General features: G+C 37.9%; 1 protein-coding gene across 1 annotated transcript in view; it reads left to right on the top strand.

The window, feature by feature from the left end:
- Window positions 1-11,853: 11,853 nt before the first annotated feature.
- The window catches only part of LOC106051164 (uncharacterized), a 109,753-nt gene continuing 101,767 nt past the window's right edge, over window positions 11,854-19,839 (top strand). Inside the window, exon 1 of the mRNA XM_056016432.1 lies at window positions 11,854-11,995. The gene's annotated coding sequence lies outside the window, so the exon portion shown is untranslated. The remainder of the gene's footprint in view (window positions 11,996-19,839) is intronic.

The raw sequence follows: 19,839 nt of genomic DNA on the forward strand, positions 1-19,839 counted from the left end.
TGTCCTCTTCTGCAGGAGGTCTGAACTAGGCCATACTTATGTCCTCTTCTGCAGGAGGTCTGAACTAGGCCATACTTATGTCCTCTTCTGCAGGAGGTCTGAACTAGGCTATACTTATGTCCTCTTCTGCAGGAGGTCTGAACTAGGCTATACTTATGTCCTCTTCTGCAGGAGGTCTGAACTAGGCCATACTTATGTCCTCTTCTGCAGGAGGTCTGAACTAGAGGACATACTTATTTCCCCTTCTGCAGGAGGTCTGAACTAGGCTATACTTATGTCCTCTTCTGCAGGGGTTCAGAACTAGGCCATACTTATGTCCTCTTCTGCAGGAGGTCTGAACTAGGCCATACTTATGTCCTCTTCTGCAGGAGGTCTGAACTAGGCCATACTTATGTCCTCTTCTGCAGGAGGTCTGAACTAGAGGACATACTTATTTCCCCTTCTGCAGGAGGTCGGAACTAGGCCATACTTATGTCCTCTTCTGCAGGAGGTCTGAACTAGAGGACATACTTATTTCCCCTTCTCAGAGGCGTAGCTATGGTGGGGGAGGGAGGGGGAGAATTTGAAAATTCCCCCGGACCCCACTTGAGGGGGACCCCAAAGGGGTGTTTCTTTTCATTAAATATTAAGTATTACGCAAAATACAGGGGCCCCCAATGAGGTCAAGCCCCCCCGGTCCCCCAAATGATGGCAAATTTCTAGCTACGCCACTGCCCCTTCCGAGGGAACGTTCGTATACAACAAAATAAATGTCACCAATGTCCTCTCATCCCCAGGCGCCCTCTCCAGGACTCGATCCATCGACCTGCGGATCAGCCACCGTTAACAAGAAATCTAGATCCAGTGTTAGATTCGTGACGAGGTAATTTGTACATCCGTGAACCAATACCGTCTAGAAAACATATAAACAGATATGTGCGCATTATATTAGATCTAGTCCATAGGCTGGAGCGTGTCAGACAGCTACACACTGTGTAAGAGATACAAAGTTATTTGCGCTTTAAGTCATTGGACAAGTGGTTGGTTCAGTGAAGTAGCGTACAAGGTATTCAAGATTAAGGTCATAAAGAACTGGATCGAGTTTTCTTATAGCCAAGCTTTCTCATAAAATTGATTCTTCGTAATGTAGTGTTTTATTGCAAGTGATGGTGGGATATAGAATTTTATGGTGGGGTGGGGTAACACTATAAACTACAAAAAGAGGAGGGGTATTGATAAACGGTCGTTGGGCTGTCGCTTCAAACAGCTAGTCCAACTAAACCGTTGTAGAGTAATGATTCCTTCATCCCGAACTGGAATAAACTTCTTTATAAAAAAATGAACGTAACTCTCTATGAACAGAATATACACAGATGTCAACTTCGATGTATGTAGGAAATACAAGTGAAATACTATTTGAGACAATTACAAAAATAAAACCACACTCTGGAAAATACACGTCTTTCTGTCACTCGCCCATCACTTGTTCTTTTCGTTCCAACTTACACTCTCCTATTTTTAACCTCAAATGCAAAAGACTAACTCGTGGTTACATTAGAACCTATTCAGCCAACCAGTATACAAATTATCTGTCCTGGTTAACTCATGGTTACATCAGAATATGCACACACTTATGTCACACCCCATACCAGTGGGAAGATAACTTGACTTTGTTTCTTGGGCATTGAAAGTTCAGGCCGAGGTTAGAATCCAGTGAGAAGTTAAGGTGACCGTGACCTCCAGATCGAAGGTGCCGGGGTGACCGGCAGACAACATTATCAAAACGAGACGTGATTATTCTATCTACTGTGCAAATGTAAAGCAGTAGCGTAGCGAGGTACCCTGGGGCCCGTGTTCAAGATTATGGTCTCCCACCATTGTAATGGAGTGTATGTCTATGTGCATATTTCTGATGTAATCATAGGTAAAAGTGGGCGGATGTTTTGGTTGTTTAGACTGAGTACATTCTGATGTAATCTCGACGTGGTCTGTCGCAGTTAAAGCTGATAAATTCTGTCGCGAGAGTTGAAGAGAAGGGCACTAGCGAGAGACGAGTGGTAGAAAGACGTGAATTTTAAATGAGCTATCTCTTGTTGAAACTTTTGAAACATTTTTAACTTGTGTCTACATTGACGTTGACAGCTATGTTTATTTAACCCTTAAAGTGCTGAACTGCTTTACAATGAGTGCATACACAATCCCGATGTTTAGAGGCTAAACTACCACACGCATTTTAAGGGTTAATTATAAAAGTTAAATTCTTTTTTTTTTTAAAAAAAAAGAAGTTTCTTCAAGTTTGTTTGAAGTTCTAAATCATTATGCTAGGCCTACACCAGTTTAACTGCACTAGCTGTTTAGAGTTACAAACCAAAGACTGAGTAGCCTCCCCCCCCCTCCCCCTCCCGTAGTTTGAGTAAAACGAGTCATCCTTCATGGCATTAAATGTACTTTCAATTACGAACATTCGGGTCTGAACACTTAAATCAGAAACGGGTTTTAACAAGCAATGCATAATATCAATTTGAAACAGTTTATTTGTTTTTTTTTTCGCTTCTTTTTCTTTCAATGACACATTTGCCCCCCCCCCTTCCCCTTTTTCCGTGGTCCTGAGCCTGAGCACAACGAACCCCTTCGCGCCCTGACCGATAAGCCACTCAAGTAATATACATGTATCTCTTAGTTTTCAATGTGTTTCGTCTATTTTTCCCATCTAGGTTTTGACCTTTATACTGTAAATTTAAATGTTTCTCATCTGCCTAACAGGTAAATGCTAAATTAAATAGTGCCAGCATCCGCCTTAAATTCACCCCACCAGCGACAGAGCTATTGAACAGATCATCATGACACCCAAATGTCGACACTAGCTGCGTCATAACCATGTTGATTCGAGTTATCTAACACACTTGGGGGTGTGGTGGTGGGAACGTGTCAGAGACATGTTACTGCGTATATGCTTTATTAGCAGACGATAAGTGAAACAAAAAAAAAAGAGGCCTGCTACTACGCCTCGTAGTGTATGCGTGTAATGTTAATACTTTAAAACAAACATTTTCTTAAACGTAATGATTGCTAAGACAGATAATAAAACAATAAGTTATCCCACGTCAAGTTGAGAATTTTGCATACATTACCTAAGCTTTTCTATGGCTGCATGGTCGTGTAGTATGCACTCTGGATTATGTCACGATGGCAAGGGATTCGAACTCTGCCTGCCAACATCCCCTTGCAGTTCTGCCCGAGGTTTGGGTTAGGATGTGATCATCTTCACTTCTGAAAGTACACCAGAAACACAGACATCAAACCAACAGTCAATCCTTGTTCAAATAAAGCATTAGGCTCTAGACTTTTCACATAGGAGTTACTTGCATTACAGGCAATTAAACGTAATCATTAGTATAAAAGGGGAGGGGGCATGGTGGCTGAGTAGTAAAGCATCGAGGGGTTTCGGGTTCGAATCCCGGGAATTTTGAATTTTGTTATTTTTTGTGCGTAATGCCATTTAACTTTAATGGATAACTGGCATTAGTTAGGGAAAAGTAAATGATGTTTGTCGTTGAGCTGGCCACGTGATACCCTGGTTAACCGTGGGTCTTACAAACAGTAGACCTTTACATCAGCTTCCTCATAGATCGCAATTTCTTAAAATGATTCTTTAGTTTTTGTACTTACATGCAAAAAGAAAGGAAACAGTAGCCTCTACTAACATAACATATAATTCAGTTTGCGAATGAAATAAAGTGAACATGTCTACTCACTCCACAGTGTAGTCTATAATCAAGCTTCGCTTGTTTTTAGTTATTGTATTGTGTAAATATACACACACGATTTCCAATAATTAGGAAATAAGAATCAAAATTATATAACTTTATGAAAGTCACCAAAAAAAAAACGTACTCAAAACGAATCAATTTTATTGAGCTAGTCCAAGATTACATGTCCATACTTATCCAAAATATTGCGATGTAAATTTCTGGTCCATATGTTTACGCTTTATAAGAACTGGAGGTAACTCGGTATTTATCATAGAGCGGTATTCGAATATAAGTTGCTTCCCTTTTTTTAAAATGATAAAATAAACTTTGCAGCAAAAAGAAAGTAAAAAATATTTACTACCTTCACCTATCCCTTAGTCTGTTGGACCGTTGGGGCACCACCATGGGCGTAGCCAGGGGGGGTTTTGGGGTTCAACTCCCCCCCCCCCCCGAAATGAAATCCCTCCCCCCGCAGGGGGGACATGGGGGATCGGAATTTATACCATGGGGGGGGGGGTTCGAGTTTAAAACCCCCTACTAGGGGGGTTTCAGTTTAAAACCCCCCTACCAGGGGATTTCGCAGTTAAATTCCCCTCTTCTATAACACAAAACAAACAAAAAATGCAAAGAACAATCCCCCGAATTTCAGGAGCACAGTTAAGGAAGATTTTGATTTTTAAACCCCCCTCCAAAATTTACGATAAACCCTTTCTTCAATATAAAAAAAGAAAATTACACACTCAAAATTCAACGAACGTAGCCAAAGGGGTTTTGAGTTAACCCCCACTCCCTCATCAGTAGGGTTTGAAGGTAAAAAATACCTCTTCAATACCCGGGATAAAAAACAACAACTAAAAATGTTATGAGCGTAGCTAAATGGGTTTTGACTCAGTTTTGAATTTAAACCCCCCTTCAGCGGGGTTTGAAGCTAAAAATACATCTTAAATATTAAAAACAAAGCAAATTATACACTCAACATGTTATGAGTGTATTCAAAGGGGTTTTAAGTTTAAATTCCCCTCCAGTGTAGTTTGAAGCTAAAAAATTCCTCTTCAATATAAAAAAAGAAAATTACACACTCAGAAATCTATGAGCGTAGCAGAAGGGGTTTTGAGTTTAAACCCCCCGCAATCGGGGTTTGAAGCTAAAAATTACATCTTCAATGTAATAAAAAAGCAAATTACGCACTCAAAATGAGCGTTGCCAAAAGGAGTTTGAGTTTAAACTCCCCCCCCCCTTCAGAGTGGTTTAATGATAAAAAATACCTCTTAATATAAAAATAAATAAATTACACACTAAAATTATTTTAGCGTAGCCAAGACAATTAGGGGTTTTGAGTTTAAATCCTTTTAGTACAGATGGCTTATTTTTTAAGTTTAAAACCCCTCCAGATGGTTTTGAGTTAAAAATCCCCCTACAGAGCGTTTTGAGGTGGAAAACCTCTATCTTCAATATTATTCTAAAGCAAACTACAGTTACTAAATACTATGACCGTAGCTAAATGGGGTTTTGAATTTTAATACAAACATAACTCCAGAGATTTTTTAGTTTAAAACCCCCAACAGATGATTTTGACGATAAAACTTCCCCTTTCGATATAAAATCTAAAGCAAACTACAGTCACTTAATTCCAAGAGCGTATTCAAGAGAGGTTACACATTTCTACCAGTGGCGGGGCTCAATTAATAAAGTGCAGTGAATAACCATCTGCCGAAATTGAAAAACACTAAATGTGGCTCAACAAAGATGGCTAAGACATTTTTAGGAGTCAGTTATAAAGATCGGGTGTAAATCAAGGAAATCCTTTGCCGAACTGGGAGTCGACCCCTTAGTAAGATTGTGACAGAACGTCGCATAAGGTTTGCGGGACATGTTCTCCGACAAAATAAAGTAGGCATAAGAAGAGTTGCAATGACATCCTAGTACAACTTGTCGCCACACATTCATGGAGGTCCTCAGAGCAGGTGGGAAGAGGCCTCAGACATTACCAGTGACAGATTTTTGTGGAAACGGCTTGACGGTTAATGCGCCGAACGGCGCGGGAGGGTGTAAGTCAGTAAGAATAACACATTAGGTTTTTGAAATAAAACTTTTTAATAGCAGGAAAATGCACTATAGATACCTCAGAAAATGCAATTTGTTGGCTATCAATATCAGAAATCGCGCTGGGGGAGCTCCCCCAAACCCCCCCCCCCCCGAAAAAAAATCCTGGCTACGCCCATGGGCACCACACACGATTAGTCAACCGTCTTTCTCCATTTAAAATATACTTAATTATGTACAGGCAGGACGACCAACGTTTTTATGTTTCCTACTTTATGGCATAGACCAGGTACTCGTTTAAATCAGGTGTCAGGTACATACAATTAACAAAGTATTTGAAATATATGTAGTATTCAGGTACTGATATACATAGTTTATTTACATGAAATAGATAACTACATATTAATGAATAAATATATAATCATACTTTCAAATAGTTACAAAAGTATAATTGAACATCTGTAAGCTACTAGATCTTGATAGTGTTATTCACACAGTCATCTAAGCCAGTGTTTTCAAAATTGTGTTCCACGTAACCCTAGTGTTCCGCGAGACCTGAATAGGTGTTCCTCGAACTACTGGAATAATTAACTAGTAGGTTACTACATGAAAAAATCTCTCTAAAAAAATAAGCAAAATGTACCTGTAAATACTCATAATGTGCGAAGTGTTCCATTAAGGGAAAAGTTTGGGAAACACTGATCTAATTGATCCCATTGGTAAAGGTGTAAATAGTTCGTCCATCGTGGTTCGATGATGACCACTTTTGTCATCCAGGGGGGCTGAGGACTTTGCACTGGGGTTTTGTGCCTCCTCATGTGGCTGGTGAGATCTTTGTGAGCCCGGAATGCTCGGCTGCATAATGTGCAGGTTATTCCAGCTGGAGCTAGTGTCATTGGTCTTGCTTTTCTTCTCTGGCGCTTTTCTTCTGCCAGCGCTGTTCTCTTTTCCCCAGTAAAGGTGTATTTGGTGTACAATGGTAAAGTTCTTGGCTTCCGAATCGGGAGTCCCGAGTTCAAATCCGGGTGAAGACCTGGATTTTTAATTTCAGGAATCTTTGGGCACCCCTGAGTCCACCCAGCTTTAATGGGTGCCTGACATTAGTTGGGGAAAAGTGACGGCGGTTGGTCGTTGTGCTGGCCACAAAACACCCTCGTTAACCGTGAGCCACAGATCGCAAGGTCTGAAAGGGAAACTTTAACTTCTAGATTTAATATTTCAAAGGCGTCTACATGTTGAGCATGGGAGCCATCACTAGCCGGAAATGTCCCACGGGTCTAAGTTAGGACATCATTGCAATATCTTATGCTCAAAGACTATGTGCCAATGTTTTCATCTTCGTATATTTTGGAGCAATTTGTTTAAATAATTAAATATTAAACACTGTCTGCTGGATAAATCGCAAGACTGTTGACTGTCTTTCTCCATTTCTCTCTGTCTTTTACCTTGGATACAAGTACATTTAATGACAGGCCTGTCCATTCTTTAATGAATGGACTTTTAAAAAAAAGTTGATACAAGCTTTGTAGAAACAAGTCATCCAGGCAATACATAGTACTCATTTCTTCCACTTCCATCTTCTCACTAGTTTATGTTGGAGGGTACAGACAAGTAGCCCCAGTGTTTTGGACGGTCGTTGACTTGTAGCACCAAACTGCTGGTAGGCAACTAAACCGCTGTAGAGGTATCTATATCTATGTCTTAATTTATATAACTTGAAATAACTTAAATAACTTCTTTGTGAACAGTGCTAAATGTAAGTTTTATTACAATATAGACACATTTTAACTTGATATAAATGAGGATTTTGGTAATAATATAAAATGGTATTCTAACAATATCCAACTCACTACAAAAAAGAAACACGTCTTTTCACTTTGGGAATCTTGAGTCGTCTGTTGAACCTAAGACCACTTACGACAATGCCGCTTATTTTTGGCATCATTCACATTACATAGCTAACAACTTCACATTGTCACCATAGAAACACATAGGCCTACACACACTTCATAACACCCATATCTAAGATGAACTGTACAGTGGTTTCCAGATCAGGCAGCTCTCCAATAAATCTCCAAACTGTTTCTTCCATAGCAGGGCTTTGTTAGTGCCACTTCAAGGAATTCATTTCTCTATAAATACCATGGTTAAAATAAAGACATTAAACAAAAAATGTTCATTGATTAACTGCAATACTTTTTATTGTCAGTAATGATCGTGGCTATATTTATCAGTAATAAGTTGTAATTTTTTTATATACTTATTCATCACCATTATCATCTGTCCCTTATATATCAACGTAGGGCTGCTGTGACAGTTCGAGTAACTAAATTTCTCCATTTGTTTTTCGGTCAGCAGCTGTTCTTAGTAGACTATCCAGAGAGAGGCACGTCCATTCTTTTATATTTTCCAGCCAGTCTTTATTCGGACGACCCTTTTCTCCTTGCCATGAAGGATGACTTAAGACATTTACAAAAACAAAATTTAATAAAAATACTCTGAAAGACACAAAGATAAAGGCACATTCCTCGTCCCATTTGCTAGGACAAATTTGTACAAATATTCCTTCTTCCCTTGTGCTATTAGAGCATGGAATGGGTTGCCTGAGCTAACCAGGAAAACCAGCGACTTGGCAGAGTTTCGGTCATTGGTTAATATGCATGACTAAATGCATGACGCCTAGGACGTAATCATCTTCTTTTTTGAAGTAACGTCTGTAATATATAAGATAAGATTTATTTATTATCATTTTCATTTACAAAATTGCGCCAGTTTTGTAAGCAGCGTTCTGAAATCAACAATACATAACTTTTACCGACCGACTGTGCTGATAAACTATTTAATTCTAGGTAAGAATAGAACAAGCAATAAAGATAATCAGTCACAACGGGGAGTTGCTGTTCCTGTCGCGTTATCAGCGATGCATTGCGTCGATGTCCAGGTTTGGCGTGTTTTAGGCCAAACGAGAATTTTACAACCAGAATAAACTTGACTTTTATTGTGTCTTGACACATGCTATAGAAAAAGGAAAGGGGCATTGTGAACTTCTTAAACTTTGACCTTACATTTATAGTTGGTACAAAGAGGAACAAAATGATAAAGAAATAAAACCAAAAAAAAAAAAAAATTAGTTATGCTGTGGTGATCTTTTTTTCTTTTTGGCGGGAAGGGGAACAGGATAGTTTCCAAATCACTACTCCATGAGCATGACCTGATTTTGTAGATCGATGTAGATAAACCTTGCGTCGCCTGGAGGACTTCACGACCATAGACTTGAGTGTATAACAAGTTGTTAGATTGACTAGACTTTCTGAACTTCGTATTACATAAGGTGATTTTTACAAAGCTGATATCAACTCAGTCTATCTGTCTGTCTCATGTCTGTCTGTCTGATAAAAAATTTGTACACGTTATATCTTCCTAAACTAATCTCGGATCAAGCTGAAATTTTGCATAATTATTTCTTTTAGATGTTAACACAAGAATCAGTTAATAAAAATAAACAACTAGTTGGTTAACTAATTAACTATTGTTAATTATTTTGTTTTATATCTCGGACAAGGGAAATGAATTTTCCTTGACTGATAAAATGGTATAAGTTGAATTAGTCCCCTTTATTGTTTGTATAAAAATGTGTTAATATAACTATAAAGAACTATAAAACCTATTTCAATAAGCAGCCTCCTGGCACAGTGGTTAGGTATTGGCTGGTGAGGCCTTAGCTCTCGAGTTCGAATTCGGGCATCTGGGGCAACGCTTTTTAATTGTATCCATCCTTCCATGCATCCCAGTGGCGCAACAACCCATAAAGGGCTCTGGAGTGCTTCAACACATCCCTCCATTCAGATCTCTCTTGGGCCTTTCGTCTCCACGCCCTAACCCCAAGCTGTTGCAGATCTGCCTTCACATCATCAATCCAACGCATTCGGGGTCTGCCTTTGGGTAGCCTGCCTTTTGTTTTTTTTGTCTGACATTCATTCAAGGTGATTTTTTTTTTTAAATAATAATAATAATAACGTGAGCGACCTGAATTCGGATTAATAATTTAATTTTTTAAATTCTAAAGGTCTTAAATTTTTACGCTTTCCTTCAATTTCTATTTTTTAAAAATACATTTTATTATTAGCCTAACGGCTTATAATCAGTAACACTTATGCCTGAATGAAAAAAAAAACCTTCACACTCCTCCCTCGTCACAAATGTTAATTTGGAATTCATTTAAAGTTGATACAGATACAATCTGTATTTGAGCGACGCTATCCAGTAAATGCTAGTTGGCTTATATGTATTTCAGGATTTGTGTGTGTCTCGCCAACTCTTTGAACCTGCGCTAGGAAATATAGTGCCTTGAAACGTTTGAAAGAAGACACACATTTATAATCTCCTTGTACTCATGCGCATCCTGCAATACTCAAATAGGTTGTACACAGGGCCGGATTCAAGTAAATGGATGCCTCGGATGTCATGGTGTGTGTGTGTTTCTATGGTGACGTAGAGAAGTTAGCGATTGGATGGTGGCTATGTAGGGTGAACGATGCAAGATAAAGGTGTCTTAGGTAGGCCACAGACGGTTCCAGATTGCCAGAGTTAAAATATTTTTTTGTAGTGAGTTAGATATGTTTAAAATGTCATTTTATATTATTACTAAAGTCTATTAATTTTTTTTTTAAATTTCAGCTCAAGTTAAAATGTGTCTATATTTAGTATTGCTAAAAAATATTCATGTTATTTCAAATTTTAGAAGGTTAAAATATAAAGTGCCTGCAGCGGTTCAGTTGTCTACTAGCAGTTTGGTGCTACAAGTCAACGACCGTCAATACCGGGGAGGGTTTTCTTGTGGAGGCCCAGATTTTCGAAAGCTTTAATAAAACCCACTTCCTAATAATAAACATTTTTTTTTTAAAACCTGCCAAACTCTGAAAGTGTAAAACTTCTAAATTTAATCTCATTTTCCCTTTAATTTTAAATTTAGTTGTATATTTTAGATTTTAAAAAAATTTATATTTTTGAGTTTGTGGAGGGTAAAGCCCTGGGATGATACAGTGACGTATATCTGAAGCTGCGTTCATATATTACAAGCACGTTACCAGCGTCCACTTCTTTAATTCTTTCTCTCCTAATTGACGACGCCAACGTTGATTTGACCCCATTAAACTAAATGGTTTTTTTTTGGATTTAAAAACGTGAATTTGTATAGTGGAAAAAATAAAAGAGATAGGACCTATCTACATTCCCCTATAATTCGATACCAAATATAACATTTTCTGATAACAAACAAAAAGTTATTGAAGTTTAATCTTGACAGGATAGTGAAATACAAGGGAGCCAAATGAATAATGCAATCGGAACAAAGAAAAATAAATACGGAGAGAAAGAGTTAACTACGACTGTGTTGCTTACCGTAAGAAATCGCTATCGTTGGGACCATTCTCTTGTGGAGGCCGAGCACTAGTCGAGACCATTCGTTTTAGCTAGTTGCCACGACGTACAAACCTGTGACGCGGAAGCGAGCTATTGGTCTAAATTGCCCACAGGTTGCGGCGTTGCAGGCAAGTGTTAAGGCCTTCTATGAAAATAGGTCTCGCACTAGCTCGCCTGACCTCCTTTACTTATGGATATCGTTGTATACTCAAATAAAATGTATACTTTTACGCAAATAAAACACCGATGATAAGAAATTACTAGAGCTTGCAAACGCTTTATCAAAATGTGTAAAAAAAAAAAAATGTTTACATTTGAAATTTGGGAGACCCATTGTTAGTTAAAAATTCACGTGTTTATTACTGTTATTTAATTGTAACCTTTGTTATACTTCATAGCAATTGTGCTCTTGAAACGAAAGGGACACAACTTCTCTCTCTTTTCTTCTCGCAGTTATCTCCTCACCACTATGCTAATGCGGCTTAAAAAAATCTTTCACTTTTTTTTTTTTTTAAAGGGGCGATTACTTTCGGTACAATCCAGGGCGCGAGGTTAAGGTCCTGTCAATAATCTCCCCTCTCCTTCCCAGTGCTCTCAATATTTTGGTCCGGAACCTCAAACAGCATTGTATGGCGTCCAGTGGGATTTTTAGCCGCAAACATGAACACTCTAGTTTGTTGACAGTTTCCTTACAGTGGATCGCTTTGCGTCATCTCGTATTAGTGTCTTAGTTCTCTGAATGGATGTACATCAATGTAGGAATAGACTGGATAGAAACTCTTTGTCCTTTTTAAACTAAGGTAAGTTGTGCTGAGTTATGCATCTTGTCATGATAAACGTAGACCTCTTAACGGTATTATCCCGAAAGAGATTTGTTATAAACCTTTAACAAAATCCAGCCAGCAATACCCAAAACAATTAGGCCTACATAATACATATACAAAATATATAAATACAACCAAAACATTTGATCACATATTTATGCAGAAGCATTTTTTTCAAGTAGCTTTTTAAAAAAATTGAATACTAATTTCTAAATGCTTATATTACGTCAATGAGATCAAACCTGCCATTTCAAGCCTGCCATTTCGGTATCGTCTTGTGTGTGAATATAATATGAATATAAGACGTCATTTGTAACCATATTTTAAACATGTGTTGTTGACAGTAGAAGAGCGAAGTGACAACCTATTTACAAAGCTTATATCATCTCAGTCTGTCTGTCTGGTACAAATTTTGAACACGCTATGTCTCCCGTTTCTTAGTCTCTGATCAAGTTGAAAATTTTGCACAATTGTACATTGTTGCTATCAAAACATAAATCAATAAAAAAAAATTATCCAATTAGTTAATTAAGTATTGGTATTTAATTTTCTTCGATACTGAAAAAGGGAAATAAATCTTTCAGTATTGAGAAATATTGTAGTAAATGTGGGGTTCTTCCTCTTGGGTAAGTTAGCAAGATGTGGTGAATCTTAAATATAGAGTTGGCGAGAACCCCAACAGAAACGATACATCTGAAATACACTTGTATATAAGGTACGTTTAAAATATTGTCTGTAAGTGTGTGTTTCTATGACTGTGTTTGTTTATCTTTTCTTCTTCTTCAATAGCATTCATCTGAAACATGTCATCGCGCTATTGTTGTGATTGTATCAGTCAGAGCACATAAATATAGAAGCTTGGTGAACACGACGTCCTGACAGAGACAAACTTCTATCTGTTCGCAACTCTATAGAGAATTGTTTTAATACTTTGTAGAGATCCTACGAATCGCTTTGAGTTCATTACACATGAAGGAATCTAGCAGTTAGATATGATGGATGGATGGATTGATGAATGAATGGATGGATTTAAGGATGTTTGCTTAATATCTCATGCTGAGTACAATATTATTGCACTGTAATAAGTTTTGCTTGCCCCCAGTTTTATTTTTTTTTTTACGTACCAGGGAATATGGCAGGGATATCTCTCTTATATTCACATTGATTATAAATTCCGCTAAACATTAAAACAAAAATTTATTGAGAATTTCTTTATATTTTTCGCTTCTCTAAACTGGTCTCCGTAATATGTCTAAAATGTATTCAGAGTATTTCAGAGTGAGCGTATTGAATAGATTTAACCAACAAAGTATTTCCGTGGTGGGACCTGGTCTATACTGTTTCCACCTATCTACATCCAACACCTGTGGGATCTTTGAACTTCCCCTGAACCTGGACAGCGATGGGTCTTGGTCAAGGAAATTGAGATGAATGATTAATCTGACGTAGGGGAAAAATGTTTTTGCTGTATTGCAGACGAAGTGCGATGATGTCTGCCGGTCCGATCTACAGGTCTACGTGTATATATATGTGTGGATGTGTTTGTGTGTGTGTGGGAAAATGTAGCTGTGTGTGGGGGTGTGGACAGGCGAAAGGTGGTCAGAGACTTAATCCCTATATATGGACATTTTGAAATGACCACCACGAATATGCTCATAGTACCTCCCCCCCTCGGAAGTGTTTTGCTTAAACCATTAATCCATGTTGGATTAGTATTTATCTGTCTGGTGATTAGTTAGCAATAAATATCACATTTCAGTAATTCTATCTCGAGGCAAATGGAAGGACTCCTGTTCTTCTTAACAACCTCTTTAAATCTTAAAGGGTCATAATTGAGAGGACATCGATATCGCTTTCCCTGAGTGTCCTATGGACCAGTTCTTTACATTAATTTGTATCTTTAATGTTAAAATCCTTTACGGTCCATAGTTTATGTTCTTTACAGTTTATAGCTTATGTCCTCTGCAGTCTCTAGTTTATGTCCTTTGCAGTCTATAGTTTATATCCTTTACTGTTTATACTTTATGTCCTTTACAAACTTAATGTCCTTTACAGTTTATAGTGTATGTCCTTTACAGTCTATACTTTATGTCCTTTACAGTTTATAGTGTATGTCCTTTACAGTCTATACTTTATGTCCTTTACAGTCTATAGTGTATGTCCTTTACAGTCTATAGTGTATGTCCTTTACAGTCTATAGTTTATGTCCTTTACAGCCTATACTTTATGTCCTTTACAGTCTATAGTGTATGTCCTTTACAGTCTATACTTTATGTCCTTTACTGTCTATAATTTATGTCCTTTACAGTCTATACTTTATGTCCTTTACTGTCTATAGTGTATGTCCTTTACAATCTATACTTTATGTCCTTTACTGTCTATACTTTATGTCCTTTACAGTCTATAGTGTATGTCCTTTACAGTCTATACTTTATGTCCTTTACTGTCTATACTTTATGTCCTTTACAGTCTATACTTTATGTCCTTTACAGTCTATAGTGTATGCCCTTTACTGTCTATACTTTATGTCCTTTACTGTCTATACTTTATGTCCTTTACAGTCTATAGTGTATGTCCTTCACAGTCTATAATTTATGTCCTTTACAGTCTATACTTTATGTCCTTTACAGTCTATAATTTATATCCTTTACAATCTATACTCTATATTTTGTGTCCTTTACAGTCTATAATTTATGTCCTTTACAGTCTATAATTTATGTCCTTTACAATCTTTACTCTATACTTTGTGTCCTTTACAGTCTATAATCTATGTCCTTTACAGTCTATACTTTATGTCCTTTACAGTCTATACTCTATACTTTGTGTCCTTTACAGTCTATACTTTACGTCCTTTATAGTCTATAGTGTATGTCCTTTAAAGTCCATAAAGTTTGTTCTTGATATCCATCTGCCCTATAGATCGCAAGGTCTGAAAGGGGAACTTTCTTTTTTTTTTCTCTTATAGGTTTTCACCTGACCTTTACTCACCAGTGCGTCAGTATCTTCTGGAAAAAAAAAACTATATCTATTCCTTTAATCGAAATATGTATCTCAGTCTCGATCATCATGATCTGTCTGAAGACTTTCGGGGATGTATCTAGTGCACACTATCTTTACGTATACAAACACCATACACAAAGAAACACAAAGACATATTTAGCAAGGGAGATGAACCTGCATTAAACCGAGTCGTCTCCCTTACCATCAAGCCTCTCTGTATCTCCTAACAATGTTATGTTAATTTATCGTCGCGTGTCTCATCCTTCAACGGGGAAAAAAAAACCCAGGTGTTATGGAATACATTACGTTCAATGATGCCCCTTCGCACGCCCTGCCCCCCCCCCTCCATTCTAACCTAGATTGAAAAAAAAACCTAAGCTGGGGATCGATGTCGACCGATGGGATCAACGTCACCCCAAGGGATGTCACTCTTACCATTTGCATTGACGTAAGAGATGAATAGTTTCGGTTTAAAAAAAATTCAACACTCGAATAATAAAATAAAAAAAAAAGCCTATTGTTTCATCGTTGTTATACTGGTTGCTAATCATTTGATGATATGATATGATGGTTGAAAAGGACTGCAGTATTCAGCTGTGATCTTTTATGTTTTGCCACATCCGAAGCAGACAAAACTGTTGACTGCCTGTCATTGGCAATGGACAGGACTACCTATGACATTTAGGCGACATAAGGTAGTGACAAATGTGAGACAGTGAAGATGGTGGCATTCAGGAAGGGGTGAAATAACTCTTCAATCTTCGCTTTGGGCGGCTCATAAGTTCCTTCATTCGGTTCCCTTTGAAATTCAAACCACTCCATGCTAATTTAGTTGTAAAGTTAACCTTTCAAACCCGAGAGCTATAGGGCAGATGATGTAAATGTCATCTGTTTCTATGGCCTATAGTTAACCAGGGTGTCATGTGGCCAACTCAACTACCAACCGCTTTGACTTTTTCCAACTAATGCCAATGTTACGTGCGCAGCATAGTGTGAATGTGGAATGGTGTGAATGTGGAATGGTGTGAATGTGGAATGGTGTGAAAGTGGAATGGTGTGAATGTGGAATGGTGGGAATGTGGAATGGTGTGAATGTGGAATGGTGTGAATGTGGAATTGTGCGAATGTGGAATGGTGTGAATGTGGAATCGTGTGAATGTGGAATGATGTGAATGTGGAATGGTGTGAATGCGTGTTGAAAGGGGAGATATGGAAGGATCCAAAAATGGATTAATGGAAACGAAGCTGTAATGGACCTCCTTCACCAAGCGTAAACAAACAACATTTAGCCACGATCTAATTTTTAATGCACAACGGCCTTCACGTGACAGTTTTTCGTTGTTTTATCAATATTATCACGTGACTAAATGTCGTTTGTTTACGATTGGTGAATGAGGTCCATTGACATATTATTTGTTGATCAAGATTAAAGTCTCCATAATCTACTGTAGATGAGTTTGTTGGTGTATGATGAAGAGTCTCATCTGCACGTAACAGTCAAGTAACCATTAGAGTTGAAGAAAATGATTTGTATTACGTCACAGAGTCGACCCAACTAAAATGCTAAAAATTTAGTGTGCCTCAAGTTACATGCAACACTTTAATTGTTACGGTATCGTTAGTTTCGGCCAAGCCATAGTAATCGACTAGTTTTTACCAGCAGCAAGAACCTTGGCTGGATGGGAATTTTCCAAGAAAACTTTGTTTATATAAAGTGTGTGTATGTGTGCGTGGCCCAAACAAAAAATACCAATGAAATGATGCGAACCATTCTTTGTATTGGATAAACCCACGGAAAATGATGTCGGATATTAGAAGAGTGCTGTGTGGGCGTATATCAAATTTCTAAAGTTTCCAAGGACATAGTTTTGTTCATTGCAGACGACAGTTTCTAGATACATGTGTCATCACTAGAAGTACTTATATATATGTTTGACGTTTTTTTTAAAATATGTAATCATTTATATATGAAACAAATATGCATAGTAAAGAAACTTTATTTACTTTATTTCAAGTGCTGCTATAAAAGATGTTTTTTTTAGTATCCACCATGGACACTTATAAATATAGACTGGCCAATAAAAGAGTTTTATGAAACGAAAATATGTGACTTGCAATTTTGTGTACTTTATTATACAGCAGTGTAGTTTTGTTTAATCTCTAAGACTCAAGATCACGCAGCTTTTCAGAATTCGGAAATCCGACAACAATAGATATACATGTTTTAAAGTTACATGAAGTTATGAAGAAATTAAATACCACAATAAACGATGATGTCATTTTAAACTCAACTCTAAATATTGACTTTTGTTGGCCTCCTTCAGTCATAGAGCGACTATGGTTCATCTTAAACACTGTTTCACGTGGCTGTGGGGCTCTATTTCGGAGGGACACTCCCGTCCACAAATATCGCAGGTTAAGGTGGCTTTCGCTTTGGTGGTAGAGGAGCTGGACATTTTTCGCATGGTACGTTTTTCTTCCAGCTTGGGCCACGTTTTATCGCTGTCCATATTCTTCTTGGTCACTGGCTCTCTCCACCTAATATTTACTTTACTACTTTACTTTATTAACATTATCTACCAGGGGAGGTAATAAATACATTGGTCACATTCTTTCACAAGATCGTCTGTCGTCACAAACTAGTGAGAGTCAAGTGAGGACTTCGAGTATAAGTATTGGATGTCTAAAGTATTCCAACTTGAGATCATTTATATTGAACTTTCAAATTTAATTTTTGATTTTTGTGAAGTCGTTTTTCATGATGCCTTACGATATTGTCGCATTAGAAAAACACATTTATCCAATTAAAGTCACACAAAAAATGAACGCCACAGCTTACACCACAACCAATGAGTTGTTTCCCCTCTTGTATGTCCTTCTCTTTGATCGTTGTCCTCAATTAGCATCACACATAGACTATATATATACTATGGCATTAAGAACATCCTGTTCTAAGTAGTCCAACCTAACCCATCAGTTCTAAACAAAATATGATTTCTATTTCTCTGAATCCTATTTAACCAATAACGTTTCACCTTGACGTCTGCGACTTGTAAACAAGCTAACATCCTGGTCTTCTAACAATCCGCCTTTTTTTTTTTTAAACCTTTGAACTAGTCACACACCAACATCTTCACCACACGCTGCATTATCTTCTGTATGGTTACACCTTGGTTATATTTATTGTGGCCTCTTCGACAAAAATACATACTACAAACTACTTCTTTTTTTTATATATTAGATACGTTTAATCAGAAGCGGGAGGAGCGGTGAAGCGCTTGGCTTTCAAACGGGGGTCCCGGGTTCGATTCCTTTGGGAAGACTTTTTTTTTTTAATTACTGGATCCTTGGGCGCCTCTGAGTCCACCCAGCTCTAATGGGTACCATTGTGCTGGCCTCAGCACCCTAGTTAGCCGTGGGCTACAGAATCAGATGACCTTTACATCATCTATCCTAAAGCTCACAAATTCTGAAAGGGAAACTTTACTTACTTGTAACTTAATCAGAAGTTAGGCTTATTTCTTTTAAGAGAGAAAAAAATGATCCCAAAAATGTATTTTTAAATCTGCGTGTTATGGTCAGAGTGCAGAGTGGCTAGAATTTGGACTGTTGCGAACGATGAGCAAATACACGCCTTGTATCTTTGCCTCTGTAAAAAGGCGGGAAATCCCTAAGGCAGTCTGCACCCGCTGTGACAGACGGCGTCTGTCTAGGCAGGAACTGGAAGGGACAAGAACTTTTTTTATCTCTATGCAAGTGCACCAACATCGGATTTTTCGCAGCCAGTCATAACAGAAAGACGCCTCAGTTTTTTTTTTTTTTTTTAATATCATAGTTCAATAGTATGGTACTGAAGTGTGTGTGTGTGTGTGTTTGTTTCTATGGTGACGGTGGGAAGAGGTTAGCGATTGGTTGTGAATAATGCAAGATATGTGGCATTGTCGTCAGCAGTCTTAGATAGAAGACGATTCTTGAACTCCAGAGCGAAAAGACGTTTTTGTAGTGACTTTGATTTTTTTTTCAGAGTGCCATTTTTAGCGGCCTCCGAAAGGGGAATAGCCGCTATTAGTTTTGTGTGGTCTGTCTGTCCGTCAGTTCGTCCTTTACGTTTAGATCTCATAAACTAAAACAGTCATTGAAAATCTGATATGTGATATTTTAGATTTTTAAAAGTTCTGAAAGGGAATATTTTAATTTCTAAAATCAACCATGCAAGCAATTTTTTTTTTCATAAAAATACATTTTTACAAATGTTCACTTTTTGTAGTTAAAAAAAACACAGGAAGTAAGGAAGATAATTATTTAGCATATTGTTAATACATTTATGCAAACGGTTTCAGATTTTTTGTTAGTCGTGGAAGATGAAAAGTTTTTCCAGTTGTCCCCCCCCCCAAGTCCGCCTCTGGTACCTGACATTTTACTGTAGAAAGTTACGGCGGTCGGTTACAGTGCTGGCGTCACGAAATCCTCGTTAGTCACTGAACATTGACATCATCTGCCCGCCGACCTTGACGTTTCCAAGGGGAAACCTTTGTCTGGTCCAATAAACGGCCGCCTGTTAGTCTGTTGATTCGTGTATTTTTAATCACGACTTCAGACGACGCGATGCTACCCCCCCTCCCCCCCCCCACTAATCCATTCCCTTCCGAAACATTTGCACATTGTGCACAATGAAGCCTCAAAAAGTCGGAAGGACTCAATGAAGATGTGTGTGGGGTGTGTGTGGTGACACAGCCAGTGACATAAGTGTCGGTCTCTTAGGCCGAAAAAGGTTTAGGAAATATCATATAAAGAGAAGAATATTAGTTACGTCTGCAGCT

This window comes from Biomphalaria glabrata, chromosome 17, assembly GCF_947242115.1.
Source record: "Biomphalaria glabrata chromosome 17, xgBioGlab47.1, whole genome shotgun sequence".
NCBI classification, from domain to species: Eukaryota; Metazoa; Mollusca; class Gastropoda; family Planorbidae; genus Biomphalaria; species Biomphalaria glabrata.